General features: G+C 47.2%; 36 non-coding genes across 36 annotated transcripts; all 36 read right to left on the bottom strand.

Annotated features, from left to right (window-relative positions):
- Positions 1–208: 208 nt before the first annotated feature.
- Positions 209–282, bottom strand: TRNAI-AAU (transfer RNA isoleucine (anticodon AAU)). The gene has a single exon. It is a non-coding gene; the product is annotated as a tRNA-Ile (tRNA).
- A 121-nt stretch (positions 283–403) lies between these two features.
- Positions 404–475, bottom strand: TRNAD-GUC (transfer RNA aspartic acid (anticodon GUC)). Its single transcript has one exon. It is a non-coding gene; the product is annotated as a tRNA-Asp (tRNA).
- Positions 476–1,157: 682 nt separating this feature from the next.
- On the bottom strand, positions 1,158–1,231 carry TRNAI-AAU (transfer RNA isoleucine (anticodon AAU)). Its single transcript has one exon. It is a non-coding gene; the product is annotated as a tRNA-Ile (tRNA).
- Positions 1,232–1,352: 121 nt separating this feature from the next.
- Positions 1,353–1,424, bottom strand: TRNAD-GUC (transfer RNA aspartic acid (anticodon GUC)). Its single transcript has one exon. It is a non-coding gene; the product is annotated as a tRNA-Asp (tRNA).
- A 682-nt stretch (positions 1,425–2,106) lies between these two features.
- TRNAI-AAU (transfer RNA isoleucine (anticodon AAU)) lies at positions 2,107–2,180 on the bottom strand. The gene has a single exon. It is a non-coding gene; the product is annotated as a tRNA-Ile (tRNA).
- Positions 2,181–2,301: 121 nt separating this feature from the next.
- On the bottom strand, positions 2,302–2,373 carry TRNAD-GUC (transfer RNA aspartic acid (anticodon GUC)). The gene has a single exon. It is a non-coding gene; the product is annotated as a tRNA-Asp (tRNA).
- A 682-nt stretch (positions 2,374–3,055) lies between these two features.
- On the bottom strand, positions 3,056–3,129 carry TRNAI-AAU (transfer RNA isoleucine (anticodon AAU)). Its single transcript has one exon. It is a non-coding gene; the product is annotated as a tRNA-Ile (tRNA).
- Positions 3,130–3,250: 121 nt separating this feature from the next.
- On the bottom strand, positions 3,251–3,322 carry TRNAD-GUC (transfer RNA aspartic acid (anticodon GUC)). Its single transcript has one exon. It is a non-coding gene; the product is annotated as a tRNA-Asp (tRNA).
- A 682-nt stretch (positions 3,323–4,004) lies between these two features.
- On the bottom strand, positions 4,005–4,078 carry TRNAI-AAU (transfer RNA isoleucine (anticodon AAU)). The gene has a single exon. It is a non-coding gene; the product is annotated as a tRNA-Ile (tRNA).
- A 121-nt stretch (positions 4,079–4,199) lies between these two features.
- On the bottom strand, positions 4,200–4,271 carry TRNAD-GUC (transfer RNA aspartic acid (anticodon GUC)). Its single transcript has one exon. It is a non-coding gene; the product is annotated as a tRNA-Asp (tRNA).
- A 682-nt stretch (positions 4,272–4,953) lies between these two features.
- TRNAI-AAU (transfer RNA isoleucine (anticodon AAU)) lies at positions 4,954–5,027 on the bottom strand. Its single transcript has one exon. It is a non-coding gene; the product is annotated as a tRNA-Ile (tRNA).
- A 121-nt stretch (positions 5,028–5,148) lies between these two features.
- TRNAD-GUC (transfer RNA aspartic acid (anticodon GUC)) lies at positions 5,149–5,220 on the bottom strand. The gene has a single exon. It is a non-coding gene; the product is annotated as a tRNA-Asp (tRNA).
- A 682-nt stretch (positions 5,221–5,902) lies between these two features.
- Positions 5,903–5,976, bottom strand: TRNAI-AAU (transfer RNA isoleucine (anticodon AAU)). The gene has a single exon. It is a non-coding gene; the product is annotated as a tRNA-Ile (tRNA).
- Positions 5,977–6,097: 121 nt separating this feature from the next.
- On the bottom strand, positions 6,098–6,169 carry TRNAD-GUC (transfer RNA aspartic acid (anticodon GUC)). The gene has a single exon. It is a non-coding gene; the product is annotated as a tRNA-Asp (tRNA).
- A 682-nt stretch (positions 6,170–6,851) lies between these two features.
- Positions 6,852–6,925, bottom strand: TRNAI-AAU (transfer RNA isoleucine (anticodon AAU)). The gene has a single exon. It is a non-coding gene; the product is annotated as a tRNA-Ile (tRNA).
- A 121-nt stretch (positions 6,926–7,046) lies between these two features.
- TRNAD-GUC (transfer RNA aspartic acid (anticodon GUC)) lies at positions 7,047–7,118 on the bottom strand. Its single transcript has one exon. It is a non-coding gene; the product is annotated as a tRNA-Asp (tRNA).
- A 682-nt stretch (positions 7,119–7,800) lies between these two features.
- Positions 7,801–7,874, bottom strand: TRNAI-AAU (transfer RNA isoleucine (anticodon AAU)). Its single transcript has one exon. It is a non-coding gene; the product is annotated as a tRNA-Ile (tRNA).
- A 121-nt stretch (positions 7,875–7,995) lies between these two features.
- Positions 7,996–8,067, bottom strand: TRNAD-GUC (transfer RNA aspartic acid (anticodon GUC)). Its single transcript has one exon. It is a non-coding gene; the product is annotated as a tRNA-Asp (tRNA).
- A 682-nt stretch (positions 8,068–8,749) lies between these two features.
- On the bottom strand, positions 8,750–8,823 carry TRNAI-AAU (transfer RNA isoleucine (anticodon AAU)). The gene has a single exon. It is a non-coding gene; the product is annotated as a tRNA-Ile (tRNA).
- A 121-nt stretch (positions 8,824–8,944) lies between these two features.
- On the bottom strand, positions 8,945–9,016 carry TRNAD-GUC (transfer RNA aspartic acid (anticodon GUC)). The gene has a single exon. It is a non-coding gene; the product is annotated as a tRNA-Asp (tRNA).
- A 682-nt stretch (positions 9,017–9,698) lies between these two features.
- TRNAI-AAU (transfer RNA isoleucine (anticodon AAU)) lies at positions 9,699–9,772 on the bottom strand. The gene has a single exon. It is a non-coding gene; the product is annotated as a tRNA-Ile (tRNA).
- Positions 9,773–9,893: 121 nt separating this feature from the next.
- On the bottom strand, positions 9,894–9,965 carry TRNAD-GUC (transfer RNA aspartic acid (anticodon GUC)). Its single transcript has one exon. It is a non-coding gene; the product is annotated as a tRNA-Asp (tRNA).
- Positions 9,966–10,647: 682 nt separating this feature from the next.
- Positions 10,648–10,721, bottom strand: TRNAI-AAU (transfer RNA isoleucine (anticodon AAU)). Its single transcript has one exon. It is a non-coding gene; the product is annotated as a tRNA-Ile (tRNA).
- A 121-nt stretch (positions 10,722–10,842) lies between these two features.
- On the bottom strand, positions 10,843–10,914 carry TRNAD-GUC (transfer RNA aspartic acid (anticodon GUC)). The gene has a single exon. It is a non-coding gene; the product is annotated as a tRNA-Asp (tRNA).
- A 682-nt stretch (positions 10,915–11,596) lies between these two features.
- Positions 11,597–11,670, bottom strand: TRNAI-AAU (transfer RNA isoleucine (anticodon AAU)). The gene has a single exon. It is a non-coding gene; the product is annotated as a tRNA-Ile (tRNA).
- A 121-nt stretch (positions 11,671–11,791) lies between these two features.
- TRNAD-GUC (transfer RNA aspartic acid (anticodon GUC)) lies at positions 11,792–11,863 on the bottom strand. Its single transcript has one exon. It is a non-coding gene; the product is annotated as a tRNA-Asp (tRNA).
- Positions 11,864–12,545: 682 nt separating this feature from the next.
- TRNAI-AAU (transfer RNA isoleucine (anticodon AAU)) lies at positions 12,546–12,619 on the bottom strand. Its single transcript has one exon. It is a non-coding gene; the product is annotated as a tRNA-Ile (tRNA).
- A 121-nt stretch (positions 12,620–12,740) lies between these two features.
- On the bottom strand, positions 12,741–12,812 carry TRNAD-GUC (transfer RNA aspartic acid (anticodon GUC)). Its single transcript has one exon. It is a non-coding gene; the product is annotated as a tRNA-Asp (tRNA).
- A 682-nt stretch (positions 12,813–13,494) lies between these two features.
- Positions 13,495–13,568, bottom strand: TRNAI-AAU (transfer RNA isoleucine (anticodon AAU)). The gene has a single exon. It is a non-coding gene; the product is annotated as a tRNA-Ile (tRNA).
- Positions 13,569–13,689: 121 nt separating this feature from the next.
- TRNAD-GUC (transfer RNA aspartic acid (anticodon GUC)) lies at positions 13,690–13,761 on the bottom strand. The gene has a single exon. It is a non-coding gene; the product is annotated as a tRNA-Asp (tRNA).
- A 682-nt stretch (positions 13,762–14,443) lies between these two features.
- On the bottom strand, positions 14,444–14,517 carry TRNAI-AAU (transfer RNA isoleucine (anticodon AAU)). The gene has a single exon. It is a non-coding gene; the product is annotated as a tRNA-Ile (tRNA).
- Positions 14,518–14,638: 121 nt separating this feature from the next.
- TRNAD-GUC (transfer RNA aspartic acid (anticodon GUC)) lies at positions 14,639–14,710 on the bottom strand. The gene has a single exon. It is a non-coding gene; the product is annotated as a tRNA-Asp (tRNA).
- Positions 14,711–15,392: 682 nt separating this feature from the next.
- Positions 15,393–15,466, bottom strand: TRNAI-AAU (transfer RNA isoleucine (anticodon AAU)). Its single transcript has one exon. It is a non-coding gene; the product is annotated as a tRNA-Ile (tRNA).
- A 121-nt stretch (positions 15,467–15,587) lies between these two features.
- Positions 15,588–15,659, bottom strand: TRNAD-GUC (transfer RNA aspartic acid (anticodon GUC)). Its single transcript has one exon. It is a non-coding gene; the product is annotated as a tRNA-Asp (tRNA).
- A 682-nt stretch (positions 15,660–16,341) lies between these two features.
- TRNAI-AAU (transfer RNA isoleucine (anticodon AAU)) lies at positions 16,342–16,415 on the bottom strand. The gene has a single exon. It is a non-coding gene; the product is annotated as a tRNA-Ile (tRNA).
- Positions 16,416–16,536: 121 nt separating this feature from the next.
- TRNAD-GUC (transfer RNA aspartic acid (anticodon GUC)) lies at positions 16,537–16,608 on the bottom strand. The gene has a single exon. It is a non-coding gene; the product is annotated as a tRNA-Asp (tRNA).
- Between the last annotated feature and the right edge of the window lie 425 nt (positions 16,609–17,033).

The raw sequence follows: 17,033 nt of genomic DNA, 5'->3' as shown, positions 1-17,033 counted from the left end.
TGCATGCCATGTAAAAGGACATTTCCAATGAGGAGGGAGTGCGATTTCATCTCCTTGAAACCATGACAACAGTCCTGGGTGTACAGAGGGCTCGCTGCCTTTAGCAGAGTCAACTGATGGAAAGAGGGTCAGTGATCTCCAGTGCAGAAGCAACGACTGCTTTCACAGTGCCCAGACAGGCAGAGTGAAAAGTCTAAGCGCACACCTGTGGCCCGTACAGGGATCGAACCCGCAACCTTGGCGTTATTAGCACCACGCTCTAACCAACTGAGCTAACCGGCCATGGCACTGTGAGTCTCCACCACCAGCAAGGGGGCTGGAAAATGTTAGTGAAAGGGCTGAACAAACGTTATTCCTAGGCTAGACACATGGAGATAAACAAAGTTTAAGAAGCAAAAGCTGCCTCCCCGTCGGGGAATTGAACCCCGGTCTCCCGCGTGACAGGCGGGGATACTGACCACTATACTAATGAGGATAACCCTGGGCTTTGTCCTCTCAAGAACACAGAGATGGACAAAACCAACCAACTAGCAAATTCAAAGGCTACTCTTCAAAAGCACCTCCCACAGTCTTTCCAGTTCAGGTTTCCTTTAAACTGTATCTTCAGTCACAGAAGTAGGGCAGTAGTGCTTTCCATGTAGCCAGGCTGGAATCCAGTAGCCAATTACAACTAGTAGTGATTTGTTTCCATAAATCCTGAAATGATCTTTTTGCTCACTACCTTTCCTAACGGTCACCGAGGCCACATTCTGTCCTGAATGTGGCCTCTAGGGTTTGTTTGGTTTTGCTTTTGGGTAGAGGTTATTCTGTGAAATAGATTGTGTTTCAATTTTGTGTTAGGAGCAAAAGACAAGCAACGGTATTTCCATACAGCTGAAAGGAGAGCAGCAGTATTGCTGGGAAAGAAAAAGCAGTTGGCAAAGTTGTATGCAAAGTAGGTAACTGTTTTTGCATGCCATGTAAAAGGACATTTCCAATGAGGGGGGAGTGCGATTTCATCTCCTTGAAACCATGACAACAGTCCTGGGTGTACAGAGGGCTCGCTGCCTTTAGCAGAGTCAACTGATGGAAAGAGGGTCAGTGATCTCCAGTGCAGAAGCAACGACTGCTTTCACAGTGCCCAGACAGGCAGAGTGAAAAGTCTAAGCGCACACCTGTGGCCCGTACGGGGATCGAACCCGCAACCTTGGCGTTATTAGCACCACGCTCTAACCAACTGAGCTAACCGGCCATGGCACTGTGAGTCTCCACCACCAGCAAGGGGGCTGGAAAATGTTAGTGAAAGGGCTGAACAAACGTTATTCCTAGGCTAGACACATGGAGATAAACAAAGTTTAAGAAGCAAAAGCTGCCTCCCCGTCGGGGAATTGAACCCCGGTCTCCCGCGTGACAGGCGGGGATACTGACCACTATACTAACGAGGATAACCCTGGGCTTTGCCCTCTCAAGAACACAGAGATGGACAAAACCAACCAACTAGCAAATTCAAAGGCTACTCTTCAAAAGCACCTCCCACAGTCTTTCCAGTTCAGGTTTCCTTTAAACTGTATCTTCAGTCACAGAAGTAGGGCAGTAGTGCTTTCCATGTAGCCAGGCTGGAATCCAGTAGCCAATTACAACTAGTAGTGATTTGTTTCCATAAATCCTGAAATGATCTTTTTGCTCACTACCTTTCCTAACGGTCACCGAGGCCACATTCTGTCCTGAATGTGGCCTCTAGGGTTTGTTTGGTTTTGCTTTTGGGTAGAGGTTATTCTGTGAAATAGATTGTGTTTCAATTTTGTGTTAGGTGCAAAAGACAAGCAACGGTATTTCCATACAGCTGAAAGGAGAGCAGCAGTATTGCTGGGAAAGAAAAAGCAGTTGGCAAAGTTGTATGCAAAGTAGGTAACTGTTTTTGCATGCCATGTAAAAGGACATTTCCAATGAGGGGGGAGTGCGATTTCATCTCCTTGAAACCATGACAACAGTCCTGGGTGTACAGAGGGCTCGCTGCCTTTAGCAGAGTCAACTGATGGAAAGAGGGTCAGTGATCTCCAGTGCAGAAGCAACGACTGCTTTCACAGTGCCCAGACAGGCAGAGTGAAAAGTCTAAGCGCACACCTGTGGCCCGTACGGGGATCGAACCCACGACCTTGGCGTTATTAGCACCACGCTCTAACCAACTGAGCTAACCGGCCATGGCACTGTGAGTCTCCACCACCAGCAAGGGGGCTGGAAAATGTTAGTGAAAGGGCTGAACAAACGTTATTCCTAGGCTAGACACATGGAGATAAACAAAGTTTAAGAAGCAAAAGCTGCCTCCCCGTCGGGGAATTGAACCCCGGTCTCCCGCGTGACAGGCGGGGATACTGACCACTATACTAACGAGGATAACCCTGGGCTTTGTCCTCTCAAGAACACAGAGATGGACAAAACCAACCAACTAGCAAATTCAAAGGCTACTCTTCAAAAGCACCTCCCACAGTCTTTCCAGTTCAGGTTTCCTTTAAACTGTATCTTCAGTCACAGAAGTAGGGCAGTAGTGCTTTCCATGTAGCCAGGCTGGAATCCAGTAGCCAATTACAACTAGTAGTGATTTGTTTCCATAAATCCTGAAATGATCTTTTTGCTCACTACCTTTCCTAACGGTCACCGAGGCCACATTCTGTCCTGAATGTGGCCTCTAGGGTTTGTTTGGTTTTGCTTTTGGGTAGAGGTTATTCTGTGAAATAGATTGTGTTTCAATTTTGTGTTAGGTGCAAAAGACAAGCAACGGTATTTCCATACAGCTGAAAGGAGAGCAGCACTATTGCTGGGAAAGAAAAAGCAGTTGGCAAAGTTGTATGCAAAGTAGGTAACTGTTTTTGCATGCCATGTAAAAGGACATTTCCAATGAGGGGGGAGTGCGATTTCATCTCCTTGAAACCATGACAACAGTCCTGGGTGTACAGAGGGCTCGCTGCCTTTAGCAGAGTCAACTGATGGAAAGAGGGTCAGTGATCTCCAGTGCAGAAGCAACGACTGCTTTCACAGTGCCCAGACAGGCAGAGTGAAAAGTCTAAGCGCACACCTGTGGCCCGTACAGGGATCGAACCCTCGACCTTAGCGTTATTAGCACCACGCTCTAACCAACTGAGCTAACCGGCCATGGCACTGTGAGTCTCCACCACCAGCAAGGGGGCTGGAAAATGTTAGTGAAAGGGCTGAACAAACGTTATTCCTAGGCTAGACACATGGAGATAAACAAAGTTTAAGAAGCAAAAGCTGCCTCCCCGTCGGGGAATTGAACCCCGGTCTCCCGCGTGACAGGCGGGGATACTGACCACTATACTAACGAGGATAACCCTGGGCTTTGTCCTCTCAAGAACACAGAGATGGACAAAACCAACCAACTAGCAAATTCAAAGGCTACTCTTCAAAAGCACCTCCCACAGTCTTTCCAGTTCAGGTTTCCTTTAAACTGTATCTTCAGTCACAGAAGTAGGGCAGTAGTGCTTTCCATGTAGCCAGGCTGGAATCCAGTAGCCAATTACAACTAGTAGTGATTTGTTTCCATAAATCCTGAAATGATCTTTTTGCTCACTACCTTTCCTAACGGTCACCGAGGCCACATTCTGTCCTGAATGTGGCCTCTAGGGTTTGTTTGGTTTTGCTTTTGGGTAGAGGTTATTCTGTGAAATAGATTGTGTTTCAATTTTGTGTTAGGTGCAAAAGACAAGCAACGGTATTTCCATACAGCTGAAAGGAGAGCAGCAGTATTGCTGGGAAAGAAAAAGCAGTTGGCAAAGTTGTATGCAAAGTAGGTAACTGTTTTTGCATGCCATGTAAAAGGACATTTCCAATGAGGGGGGAGTGCGATTTCATCTCCTTGAAACCATGACAACAGTCCTGGGTGTACAGAGGGCTCGCTGCCTTTAGCAGAGTCAACTGATGGAAAGAGGGTCAGTGATCTCCAGTGCAGAAGCAACGACTGCTTTCACAGTGCCCAGACAGGCAGAGTGAAAAGTCTAAGCGCACACCTGTGGCCCGTACGGGGATCGAACCCGCGACCTTGGCGTTATTAGCACCACGCTCTAACCAACTGAGCTAACCGGCCATGGCACTGTGAGTCTCCACCACCAGCAAGGGGGCTGGAAAATGTTAGTGAAAGGGCTGAACAAACGTTATTCCTAGGCTAGACACATGGAGATAAACAAAGTTTAAGAAGCAAAAGCTGCCTCCCCGTCGGGGAATTGAACCCCGGTCTCCCGCGTGACAGGCGGGGATACTGACCACTATACTAACGAGGATAACCCTGGGCTTTGTCCTCTCAAGAACACAGAGATGGACAAAACCAACCAACTAGCAAATTCAAAGGCTACTCTTCAAAAGCACCTCCCACAGTCTTTCCAGTTCAGGTTTCCTTTAAACTGTATCTTCAGTCACAGAAGTAGGGCAGTAGTGCTTTCCATGTAGCCAGGCTGGAATCCAGTAGCCAATTACAACTAGTAGTGATTTGTTTCCATAAATCCTGAAATGATCTTTTTGCTCACTACCTTTCCTAACGGTCACCGAGGCCACATTCTGTCCTGAATGTGGCCTCTAGGGTTTGTTTGGTTTTGCTTTTGGGTAGAGGTTATTCTGTGAAATAGATTGTGTTTCAATTTTGTGTTAGGAGCAAAAGACAAGCAACGGTATTTCCATACAGCTGAAAGGAGAGCAGCAGTATTGCTGGGAAAGAAAAAGCAGTTGGCAAAGTTGTATGCAAAGTAGGTAACTGTTTTTGCATGCCATGTAAAAGGACATTTCCAATGAGGAGGGAGTGCGATTTCATCTCCTTGAAACCATGACAACAGTCCTGGGTGTACAGAGGGCTCGCTGCCTTTAGCAGAGTCAACTGATGGAAAGAGGGTCAGTGATCTCCAGTGCAGAAGCAACGACTGCTTTCACAGTGCCCAGACAGGCAGAGTGAAAAGTCTAAGCGCACACCTGTGGCCCGTACAGGGATCGAACCCGCAACCTTGGCGTTATTAGCACCACGCTCTAACCAACTGAGCTAACCGGCCATGGCACTGTGAGTCTCCACCACCAGCAAGGGGGCTGGAAAATGTTAGTGAAAGGGCTGAACAAACGTTATTCCTAGGCTAGACACATGGAGATAAACAAAGTTTAAGAAGCAAAAGCTGCCTCCCCGTCGGGGAATTGAACCCCGGTCTCCCGCGTGACAGGCGGGGATACTGACCACTATACTAATGAGGATAACCCTGGGCTTTGTCCTCTCAAGAACACAGAGATGGACAAAACCAACCAACTAGCAAATTCAAAGGCTACTCTTCAAAAGCACCTCCCACAGTCTTTCCAGTTCAGGTTTCCTTTAAACTGTATCTTCAGTCACAGAAGTAGGGCAGTAGTGCTTTCCATGTAGCCAGGCTGGAATCCAGTAGCCAATTACAACTAGTAGTGATTTGTTTCCATAAATCCTGAAATGATCTTTTTGCTCACTACCTTTCCTAACGGTCACCGAGGCCACATTCTGTCCTGAATGTGGCCTCTAGGGTTTGTTTGGTTTTGCTTTTGGGTAGAGGTTATTCTGTGAAATAGATTGTGTTTCAATTTTGTGTTAGGAGCAAAAGACAAGCAACGGTATTTCCATACAGCTGAAAGGAGAGCAGCAGTATTGCTGGGAAAGAAAAAGCAGTTGGCAAAGTTGTATGCAAAGTAGGTAACTGTTTTTGCATGCCATGTAAAAGGACATTTCCAATGAGGGGGGAGTGCGATTTCATCTCCTTGAAACCATGACAACAGTCCTGGGTGTACAGAGGGCTCGCTGCCTTTAGCAGAGTCAACTGATGGAAAGAGGGTCAGTGATCTCCAGTGCAGAAGCAACGACTGCTTTCACAGTGCCCAGACAGGCAGAGTGAAAAGTCTAAGCGCACACCTGTGGCCCGTACGGGGATCGAACCCGCAACCTTGGCGTTATTAGCACCACGCTCTAACCAACTGAGCTAACCGGCCATGGCACTGTGAGTCTCCACCACCAGCAAGGGGGCTGGAAAATGTTAGTGAAAGGGCTGAACAAACGTTATTCCTAGGCTAGACACATGGAGATAAACAAAGTTTAAGAAGCAAAAGCTGCCTCCCCGTCGGGGAATTGAACCCCGGTCTCCCGCGTGACAGGCGGGGATACTGACCACTATACTAACGAGGATAACCCTGGGCTTTGCCCTCTCAAGAACACAGAGATGGACAAAACCAACCAACTAGCAAATTCAAAGGCTACTCTTCAAAAGCACCTCCCACAGTCTTTCCAGTTCAGGTTTCCTTTAAACTGTATCTTCAGTCACAGAAGTAGGGCAGTAGTGCTTTCCATGTAGCCAGGCTGGAATCCAGTAGCCAATTACAACTAGTAGTGATTTGTTTCCATAAATCCTGAAATGATCTTTTTGCTCACTACCTTTCCTAACGGTCACCGAGGCCACATTCTGTCCTGAATGTGGCCTCTAGGGTTTGTTTGGTTTTGCTTTTGGGTAGAGGTTATTCTGTGAAATAGATTGTGTTTCAATTTTGTGTTAGGTGCAAAAGACAAGCAACGGTATTTCCATACAGCTGAAAGGAGAGCAGCAGTATTGCTGGGAAAGAAAAAGCAGTTGGCAAAGTTGTATGCAAAGTAGGTAACTGTTTTTGCATGCCATGTAAAAGGACATTTCCAATGAGGGGGGAGTGCGATTTCATCTCCTTGAAACCATGACAACAGTCCTGGGTGTACAGAGGGCTCGCTGCCTTTAGCAGAGTCAACTGATGGAAAGAGGGTCAGTGATCTCCAGTGCAGAAGCAACGACTGCTTTCACAGTGCCCAGACAGGCAGAGTGAAAAGTCTAAGCGCACACCTGTGGCCCGTACGGGGATCGAACCCACGACCTTGGCGTTATTAGCACCACGCTCTAACCAACTGAGCTAACCGGCCATGGCACTGTGAGTCTCCACCACCAGCAAGGGGGCTGGAAAATGTTAGTGAAAGGGCTGAACAAACGTTATTCCTAGGCTAGACACATGGAGATAAACAAAGTTTAAGAAGCAAAAGCTGCCTCCCCGTCGGGGAATTGAACCCCGGTCTCCCGCGTGACAGGCGGGGATACTGACCACTATACTAACGAGGATAACCCTGGGCTTTGTCCTCTCAAGAACACAGAGATGGACAAAACCAACCAACTAGCAAATTCAAAGGCTACTCTTCAAAAGCACCTCCCACAGTCTTTCCAGTTCAGGTTTCCTTTAAACTGTATCTTCAGTCACAGAAGTAGGGCAGTAGTGCTTTCCATGTAGCCAGGCTGGAATCCAGTAGCCAATTACAACTAGTAGTGATTTGTTTCCATAAATCCTGAAATGATCTTTTTGCTCACTACCTTTCCTAACGGTCACCGAGGCCACATTCTGTCCTGAATGTGGCCTCTAGGGTTTGTTTGGTTTTGCTTTTGGGTAGAGGTTATTCTGTGAAATAGATTGTGTTTCAATTTTGTGTTAGGTGCAAAAGACAAGCAACGGTATTTCCATACAGCTGAAAGGAGAGCAGCAGTATTGCTGGGAAAGAAAAAGCAGTTGGCAAAGTTGTATGCAAAGTAGGTAACTGTTTTTGCATGCCATGTAAAAGGACATTTCCAATGAGGGGGGAGTGCGATTTCATCTCCTTGAAACCATGACAACAGTCCTGGGTGTACAGAGGGCTCGCTGCCTTCAGCAGAGTCAACTGATGGAAAGAGGGTCAGTGATCTCCAGTGCAGAAGCAACGACTGCTTTCACAGTGCCCAGACAGGCAGAGTGAAAAGTCTAAGTGCACACCTGTGGCCCGTACGGGGATCGAACCCGCGACCTTGGCGTTATTAGCACCACGCTCTAACCAACTGAGCTAACCGGCCATGGCACTGTGAGTCTCCACCACCAGCAAGGGGGCTGGAAAATGTTAGTGAAAGGGCTGAACAAACGTTATTCCTAGGCTAGACACATGGAGATAAACAAAGTTTAAGAAGCAAAAGCTGCCTCCCCGTCGGGGAATTGAACCCCGGTCTCCCGCGTGACAGGCGGGGATACTGACCACTATACTAACGAGGATAACCCTGGGCTTTGTCCTCTCAAGAACACAGAGATGGACAAAACCAACCAACTAGCAAATTCAAAGGCTACTCTTCAAAAGCACCTCCCACAGTCTTTCCAGTTCAGGTTTCCTTTAAACTGTATCTTCAGTCACAGAAGTAGGGCAGTAGTGCTTTCCATGTAGCCAGGCTGGAATCCAGTAGCCAATTACAACTAGTAGTGATTTGTTTCCATAAATCCTGAAATGATCTTTTTGCTCACTACCTTTCCTAACGGTCACCGAGGCCACATTCTGTCCTGAATGTGGCCTCTAGGGTTTGTTTGGTTTTGCTTTTGGGTAGAGGTTATTCTGTGAAATAGATTGTGTTTCAATTTTGTGTTAGGTGCAAAAGACAAGCAACGGTATTTCCATACAGCTGAAAGGAGAGCAGCAGTATTGCTGGGAAAGAAAAAGCAGTTGGCAAAGTTGTATGCAAAGTAGGTAACTGTTTTTGCATGCCATGTAAAAGGACATTTCCAATGAGGGGGGAGTGCGATTTCATCTCCTTGAAACCATGACAACAGTCCTGGGTGTACAGAGGGCTCGCTGCCTTTAGCAGAGTCAACTGATGGAAAGAGGGTCAGTGATCTCCAGTGCAGAAGCAACGACTGCTTTCACAGTGCCCAGACAGGCAGAGTGAAAAGTCTAAGCGCACACCTGTGGCCCGTACGGGGATCGAACCCGCGACCTTGGCGTTATTAGCACCACGCTCTAACCAACTGAGCTAACCGGCCATGGCACTGTGAGTCTCCACCACCAGCAAGGGGGCTGGAAAATGTTAGTGAAAGGGCTGAACAAACGTTATTCCTAGGCTAGACACATGGAGATAAACAAAGTTTAAGAAGCAAAAGCTGCCTCCCCGTCGGGGAATTGAACCCCGGTCTCCCGCGTGACAGGCGGGGATACTGACCACTATACTAACGAGGATAACCCTGGGCTTTGTCCTCTCAAGAACACAGAGATGGACAAAACCAACCAACTAGCAAATTCAAAGGCTACTCTTCAAAAGCACCTCCCACAGTCTTTCCAGTTCAGGTTTCCTTTAAACTGTATCTTCAGTCACAGAAGTAGGGCAGTAGTGCTTTCCATGTAGCCAGGCTGGAATCCAGTAGCCAATTACAACTAGTAGTGATTTGTTTCCATAAATCCTGAAATGATCTTTTTGCTCACTACCTTTCCTAACGGTCACCGAGGCCACATTCTGTCCTGAATGTGGCCTCTAGGGTTTGTTTGGTTTTGCTTTTGGGTAGAGGTTATTCTGTGAAATAGATTGTGTTTCAATTTTGTGTTAGGAGCAAAAGACAAGCAACGGTATTTCCATACAGCTGAAAGGAGAGCAGCAGTATTGCTGGGAAAGAAAAAGCAGTTGGCAAAGTTGTATGCAAAGTAGGTAACTGTTTTTGCATGCCATGTAAAAGGACATTTCCAATGAGGAGGGAGTGCGATTTCATCTCCTTGAAACCATGACAACAGTCCTGGGTGTACAGAGGGCTCGCTGCCTTTAGCAGAGTCAACTGATGGAAAGAGGGTCAGTGATCTCCAGTGCAGAAGCAACGACTGCTTTCACAGTGCCCAGACAGGCAGAGTGAAAAGTCTAAGCGCACACCTGTGGCCCGTACAGGGATCGAACCCGCAACCTTGGCGTTATTAGCACCACGCTCTAACCAACTGAGCTAACCGGCCATGGCACTGTGAGTCTCCACCACCAGCAAGGGGGCTGGAAAATGTTAGTGAAAGGGCTGAACAAACGTTATTCCTAGGCTAGACACATGGAGATAAACAAAGTTTAAGAAGCAAAAGCTGCCTCCCCGTCGGGGAATTGAACCCCGGTCTCCCGCGTGACAGGCGGGGATACTGACCACTATACTAATGAGGATAACCCTGGGCTTTGTCCTCTCAAGAACACAGAGATGGACAAAACCAACCAACTAGCAAATTCAAAGGCTACTCTTCAAAAGCACCTCCCACAGTCTTTCCAGTTCAGGTTTCCTTTAAACTGTATCTTCAGTCACAGAAGTAGGGCAGTAGTGCTTTCCATGTAGCCAGGCTGGAATCCAGTAGCCAATTACAACTAGTAGTGATTTGTTTCCATAAATCCTGAAATGATCTTTTTGCTCACTACCTTTCCTAACGGTCACCGAGGCCACATTCTGTCCTGAATGTGGCCTCTAGGGTTTGTTTGGTTTTGCTTTTGGGTAGAGGTTATTCTGTGAAATAGATTGTGTTTCAATTTTGTGTTAGGAGCAAAAGACAAGCAACGGTATTTCCATACAGCTGAAAGGAGAGCAGCAGTATTGCTGGGAAAGAAAAAGCAGTTGGCAAAGTTGTATGCAAAGTAGGTAACTGTTTTTGCATGCCATGTAAAAGGACATTTCCAATGAGGGGGGAGTGCGATTTCATCTCCTTGAAACCATGACAACAGTCCTGGGTGTACAGAGGGCTCGCTGCCTTTAGCAGAGTCAACTGATGGAAAGAGGGTCAGTGATCTCCAGTGCAGAAGCAACGACTGCTTTCACAGTGCCCAGACAGGCAGAGTGAAAAGTCTAAGCGCACACCTGTGGCCCGTACGGGGATCGAACCCGCAACCTTGGCGTTATTAGCACCACGCTCTAACCAACTGAGCTAACCGGCCATGGCACTGTGAGTCTCCACCACCAGCAAGGGGGCTGGAAAATGTTAGTGAAAGGGCTGAACAAACGTTATTCCTAGGCTAGACACATGGAGATAAACAAAGTTTAAGAAGCAAAAGCTGCCTCCCCGTCGGGGAATTGAACCCCGGTCTCCCGCGTGACAGGCGGGGATACTGACCACTATACTAACGAGGATAACCCTGGGCTTTGCCCTCTCAAGAACACAGAGATGGACAAAACCAACCAACTAGCAAATTCAAAGGCTACTCTTCAAAAGCACCTCCCACAGTCTTTCCAGTTCAGGTTTCCTTTAAACTGTATCTTCAGTCACAGAAGTAGGGCAGTAGTGCTTTCCATGTAGCCAGGCTGGAATCCAGTAGCCAATTACAACTAGTAGTGATTTGTTTCCATAAATCCTGAAATGATCTTTTTGCTCACTACCTTTCCTAACGGTCACCGAGGCCACATTCTGTCCTGAATGTGGCCTCTAGGGTTTGTTTGGTTTTGCTTTTGGGTAGAGGTTATTCTGTGAAATAGATTGTGTTTCAATTTTGTGTTAGGTGCAAAAGACAAGCAACGGTATTTCCATACAGCTGAAAGGAGAGCAGCAGTATTGCTGGGAAAGAAAAAGCAGTTGGCAAAGTTGTATGCAAAGTAGGTAACTGTTTTTGCATGCCATGTAAAAGGACATTTCCAATGAGGGGGGAGTGCGATTTCATCTCCTTGAAACCATGACAACAGTCCTGGGTGTACAGAGGGCTCGCTGCCTTTAGCAGAGTCAACTGATGGAAAGAGGGTCAGTGATCTCCAGTGCAGAAGCAACGACTGCTTTCACAGTGCCCAGACAGGCAGAGTGAAAAGTCTAAGCGCACACCTGTGGCCCGTACGGGGATCGAACCCACGACCTTGGCGTTATTAGCACCACGCTCTAACCAACTGAGCTAACCGGCCATGGCACTGTGAGTCTCCACCACCAGCAAGGGGGCTGGAAAATGTTAGTGAAAGGGCTGAACAAACGTTATTCCTAGGCTAGACACATGGAGATAAACAAAGTTTAAGAAGCAAAAGCTGCCTCCCCGTCGGGGAATTGAACCCCGGTCTCCCGCGTGACAGGCGGGGATACTGACCACTATACTAACGAGGATAACCCTGGGCTTTGTCCTCTCAAGAACACAGAGATGGACAAAACCAACCAACTAGCAAATTCAAAGGCTACTCTTCAAAAGCACCTCCCACAGTCTTTCCAGTTCAGGTTTCCTTTAAACTGTATCTTCAGTCACAGAAGTAGGGCAGTAGTGCTTTCCATGTAGCCAGGCTGGAATCCAGTAGCCAATTACCACTAGTAGTGATTTGTTTCCATAAATCCTGAAATGATCTTTTTGCTCACTACCTTTCCTAACGGTCACCGAGGCCACATTCTGTCCTGAATGTGGCCTCTAGGGTTTGTTTGGTTTTGCTTTTGGGTAGAGGTTATTCTGTGAAATAGATTGTGTTTCAATTTTGTGTTAGGTGCAAAAGACAAGCAACGGTATTTCCATACAGCTGAAAGGAGAGCAGCAGTATTGCTGGGAAAGAAAAAGCAGTTGGCAAAGTTGTATGCAAAGTAGGTAACTGTTTTTGCATGCCATGTAAAAGGACATTTCCAATGAGGGGGGAGTGCGATTTCATCTCCTTGAAACCATGACAACAGTCCTGGGTGTACAGAGGGCTCGCTGCCTTCAGCAGAGTCAACTGATGGAAAGAGGGTCAGTGATCTCCAGTGCAGAAGCAACGACTGCTTTCACAGTGCCCAGACAGGCAGAGTGAAAAGTCTAAGTGCACACCTGTGGCCCGTACGGGGATCGAACCCGCGACCTTGGCGTTATTAGCACCACGCTCTAACCAACTGAGCTAACCGGCCATGGCACTGTGAGTCTCCACCACCAGCAAGGGGGCTGGAAAATGTTAGTGAAAGGGCTGAACAAACGTTATTCCTAGGCTAGACACATGGAGATAAACAAAGTTTAAGAAGCAAAAGCTGCCTCCCCGTCGGGGAATTGAACCCCGGTCTCCCGCGTGACAGGCGGGGATACTGACCACTATACTAACGAGGATAACCCTGGGCTTTGTCCTCTCAAGAACACAGAGATGGACAAAACCAACCAACTAGCAAATTCAAAGGCTACTCTTCAAAAGCACCTCCCACAGTCTTTCCAGTTCAGGTTTCCTTTAAACTGTATCTTCAGTCACAGAAGTAGGGCAGTAGTGCTTTCCATGTAGCCAGGCTGGAATCCAGTAGCCAATTACAACTAGTAGTGATTTGTTTCCATAAATCCTGAAATGATCTTTTTGCTCACTACCTTTCCTAACGGTCACCGAGGCCACATTCTGTCCTGAATGTGGCCTCTAGGGTTTGTTTGGTTTTGCTTTTGGGTAGAGGTTATTCTGTGAAATAGATTGTGTTTCAATTTTGTGTTAGGTGCAAAAGACAAGCAACGGTATTTCCATACAGCTGAAAGGAGAGCAGCAGTATTGCTGGGAAAGAAAAAGCAGTTGGCAAAGTTGTATGCAAAGTAGGTAACTGTTTTTGCATGCCATGTAAAAGGACATTTCCAATGAGGGGGGAGTGCGATTTCATCTCCTTGAAACCATGACAACAGTCCTGGGTGTACAGAGGGCTCGCTGCCTTTAGCAGAGTCAACTGATGGAAAGAGGGTCAGTGATCTCCAGTGCAGAAGCAACGACTGCTTTCACAGTGCCCAGACAGGCAGAGTGAAAAGTCTAAGCGCACACCTGTGGCCCGTACGGGGATCGAACCCGCGACCTTGGCGTTATTAGCACCACGCTCTAACCAACTGAGCTAACCGGCCATGGCACTGTGAGTCTCCGCCACCAGCAAGGGGGCTGGAAAATGTTAGTGAAAGGGCTGAACAAACGTTATTCCTAGGCTAGACACATGGAGATAAACAAAGTTTAAGAAGCAAAAGCTGCCTCCCCGTCAGGGAATTGAACCCCGGTCTCCCGCGTGACAGGCAGGGATACTGACCACTATACTAACGAGGATAACCCTGGGCTTTGTCCTCTCAAGAACACAGAGATGGACAAAACCAACCAACTAGCAAATTCAAAGGCTACTCTTCAAAAGCACCTCCCACAGTCTTTCCAGTTCAGGTTTCCTTTAAACTGTATCTTCAGTCACAGAAGTAGGGCAGTAGTGCTTTCCATGTAGCCAGTCTGGAATCCAGTAGCCAATTACAACTAGTAGTGATTTGTTTCCATAAATCCTGAAATGATCTTTTTGCTCACTACCTTTCCTAACGGTCACCGAGGCCACATTCTGTCCTGAATGTGGCCTCTAGGGTTTGTTTGGTTTTGCTTTTGGGTAGAGGTTATTCTGTGAAATAGATTGTGTTTCAATTTTGTGTTAGGTGCAAAAGACAAGCAACGGTATTTCCATACAGCTGAAAGGAGAGCAGCAGTATTGCTGGGAAAGAAAAAGCAGTTGGCAAAGTTGTATGCAAAGTAGGTAACTGTGTTTGCATGCCATGTAAAAGGACATTTCCAATGAGGGGGGAGTGCGATTTCATCTCCTTGAAACCATGACAACAGTCCTGGGTGTACAGAGGGCTCGCTGCCTTTAGCAGAGTCAACTGATGGAAAGAGGGTCAGTGATCTCCAGTGCAGAAGCAACGACTGCTTTCACAGTGCCCAGACAGGCAGAGTGAAAAGTCTAAGCGCACACCTGTGGCCCATACGGGGATCGAACCCGCGACCTTGGCGTTATTAGCACCACGCTCTAACCAACTGAGCTAACCGGCCATGGCACTGTGAGTCTCCACCACCAGCAAGGGGGCTGGAAAATGTTAGTGAAAGGGCTGAACAAACGTTATTCCTAGGCTAGACACATGGAGATAAACAAAGTTTAAGAAGCAAAAGCTGCCTCCCCGTCGGGGAATTGAACCCCGGTCTCCCGCGTGACAGGCAGGGATACTGACCACTATACTAACGAGGATAACCCTGGGCTTTGTCCTCTCAAGAACACAGAGATGGACAAAACCAACCAACTAGCAAATTCAAAGGCTACTCTTCAAAAGCACCTCCCACAGTCTTTCCAGTTCAGGTTTCCTTTAAACTGTATCTTCAGTCACAGAAGTAGGGCAGTAGTGCTTTCCATGTAGCCAGGCTGGAATCCAGTAGCCAATTACAACTAGTAGTGATTTGTTTCCATAAATCCTGAAATGATCTTTTTGCTCACTACCTTTCCTAACGGTCACCGAGGCCACATTCTGTCCTGAATGTGGCCTCTAGGGTTTGTTTGGTTTTGCTTTTGGGTAGAGGTTATTCTGTGAAATAGATTGTGTTTCAATTTTGTGTTAGGTGCAAAAGACAAGCAACGGTATTTCCATACAGCTGAAAGGAGAGCAGCAGTATTGCTGGGAAAGAAAAAGCAGTTGGCAAAGTTGTATGCAAAGTAGGTAACTGTTTTTGCATGCCATGTAAAAGGACATTTCCAATGAGGGGGGAGTGCGATTTCATCTCCTTGAAACCATGACAACAGTCCTGGGTGTACAGAGGGCTCGCTGCCTTTAGCAGAGTCAACTGATGGAAAGAGGGTCAGTGATCTCCAGTGCAGAAGCAACGACTGCTTTCACAGTGCCCAGACAGGCAGAGTGAAAAGTCTAAGCGCACACCTGTGGCCCGTACGGGGATCGAACCCGCGACCTTGGCGTTATTAGCACCACGCTCTAACCAACTGAGCTAACCGGCCATGGCACTGTGAGTCTCCACCACCAGCAAGGGGGCTGGAAAATGTTAGTGAAAGGGCTGAACAAACGTTATTCCTAGGCTAGACACATGGAGATAAACAAAGTTTAAGAAGCAAAAGCTGCCTCCCCGTCGGGGAATTGAACCCCGGTCTCCCGCGTGACAGGCAGGGATACTGACCACTATACTAACGAGGATAACCCTGGGCTTTGTCCTCTCAAGAACACAGAGATGGACAAAACCAACCAACTAGCAAATTCAAAGGCTACTCTTCAAAAGCACCTCCCACAGTCTTTCCAGTTCAGGTTTCCTTTAAACTGTATCTTCAGTCACAGAAGTAGGGCAGTAGTGCTTTCCATGTAGCCAGGCTGGAATCCAGTAGCCAATTACAACTAGTAGTGATTTGTTTCCATAAATCCTGAAATGATCTTTTTGCTCACTACCTTTCCTAACGGTCACCGAGGCCACATTCTGTCCTGAATGTGGCCTCTAGGGTTTGTTTGGTTTTGCTTTTGGGTAGAGGTTATTCTGTGAAATAGATTGTGTTTCAATTTTGTGTTAGGTGCAAAAGACAAGCAACGGTATTTCCATACAGCTGAAAGGAGAGCAGCAGTATTGCTGGGAAAGAAAAAGCAGTTGGCAAAGTTGTATGCAAAGTAGGTAACTGTTTTTGCATGCCATGTAAAAGGACATTTCCAATGAGGGGGGAGTGCGATTTCATCTCCTTGAAACCATGACAACAGTCCTGGGTGTACAGAGGGCTCGCTGCCTTTAGCAGAGTCAACTGATGGAAAGAGGGTCAGTGATCTCCAGTGCAGAAGCAACGACTGCTTTCACAGTGCCCAGACAGGCAGAGTGAAAAGTCTAAGCGCACACCTGTGGCCCGTACGGGGATCGAACCCGCAACCTTGGCGTTATTAGCACCACGCTCTAACCAACTGAGCTAACCAGCCATGGCACTGTGAGTCTCCACCACCAGCAAGGGGGCTGGAAAATGTTAGTGAAAGGGCTGAACAAACGTTATTCCTAGGCTAGACACATGGAGATAAACAAAGTTTAAGAAGCAAAAGCTGCCTCCCCGTCGGGGAATTGAACCCCGGTCTCCCGCGTGACAGGCGGGGATACTGACCACTATACTAACGAGGATAACCCTGGGCTTTGTCCTCTCAAGAACACAGAGATGGACAAAACCAACCAACTAGCAAATTCAAAGGCTACTCTTCAAAAGCACCTCCCACAGTCTTTCCAGTTCAGGTTTCCTTTAAACTGTATCTTCAGTCACAGAAGTAGGGCAGTAGTGCTTTCCATGTAGCCAGGCTGGAATCCAGTAGCCAATTACAACTAGTAGTGATTTGTTTCCATAAATCCTGAAATGATCTTTTTGCTCACTACCTTTCCTAACGGTCACCGAGGCCACATTCTTTCCTGAATGTGGCCTCTAGGGTTTGTTTGGTTTTGCTTTTGGGTAGAGGTTATTCTGTGAAATAGATTGTGTTTCAATTTTGTGTTAGGTGCAAAAGACAAGCAACGGTATTTCCATACAGCTGAAAGGAGAGCAGCAGTATTGCTGG

Source organism: Hyperolius riggenbachi, chromosome 2, assembly GCF_040937935.1.
Source record: "Hyperolius riggenbachi isolate aHypRig1 chromosome 2, aHypRig1.pri, whole genome shotgun sequence".
NCBI classification, from domain to species: domain Eukaryota; kingdom Metazoa; phylum Chordata; class Amphibia; order Anura; family Hyperoliidae; genus Hyperolius; species Hyperolius riggenbachi.
The sequence above is the reverse complement of the archived record's forward strand: the minus strand, read 5'-3'. Positions and strand labels throughout refer to the sequence as shown.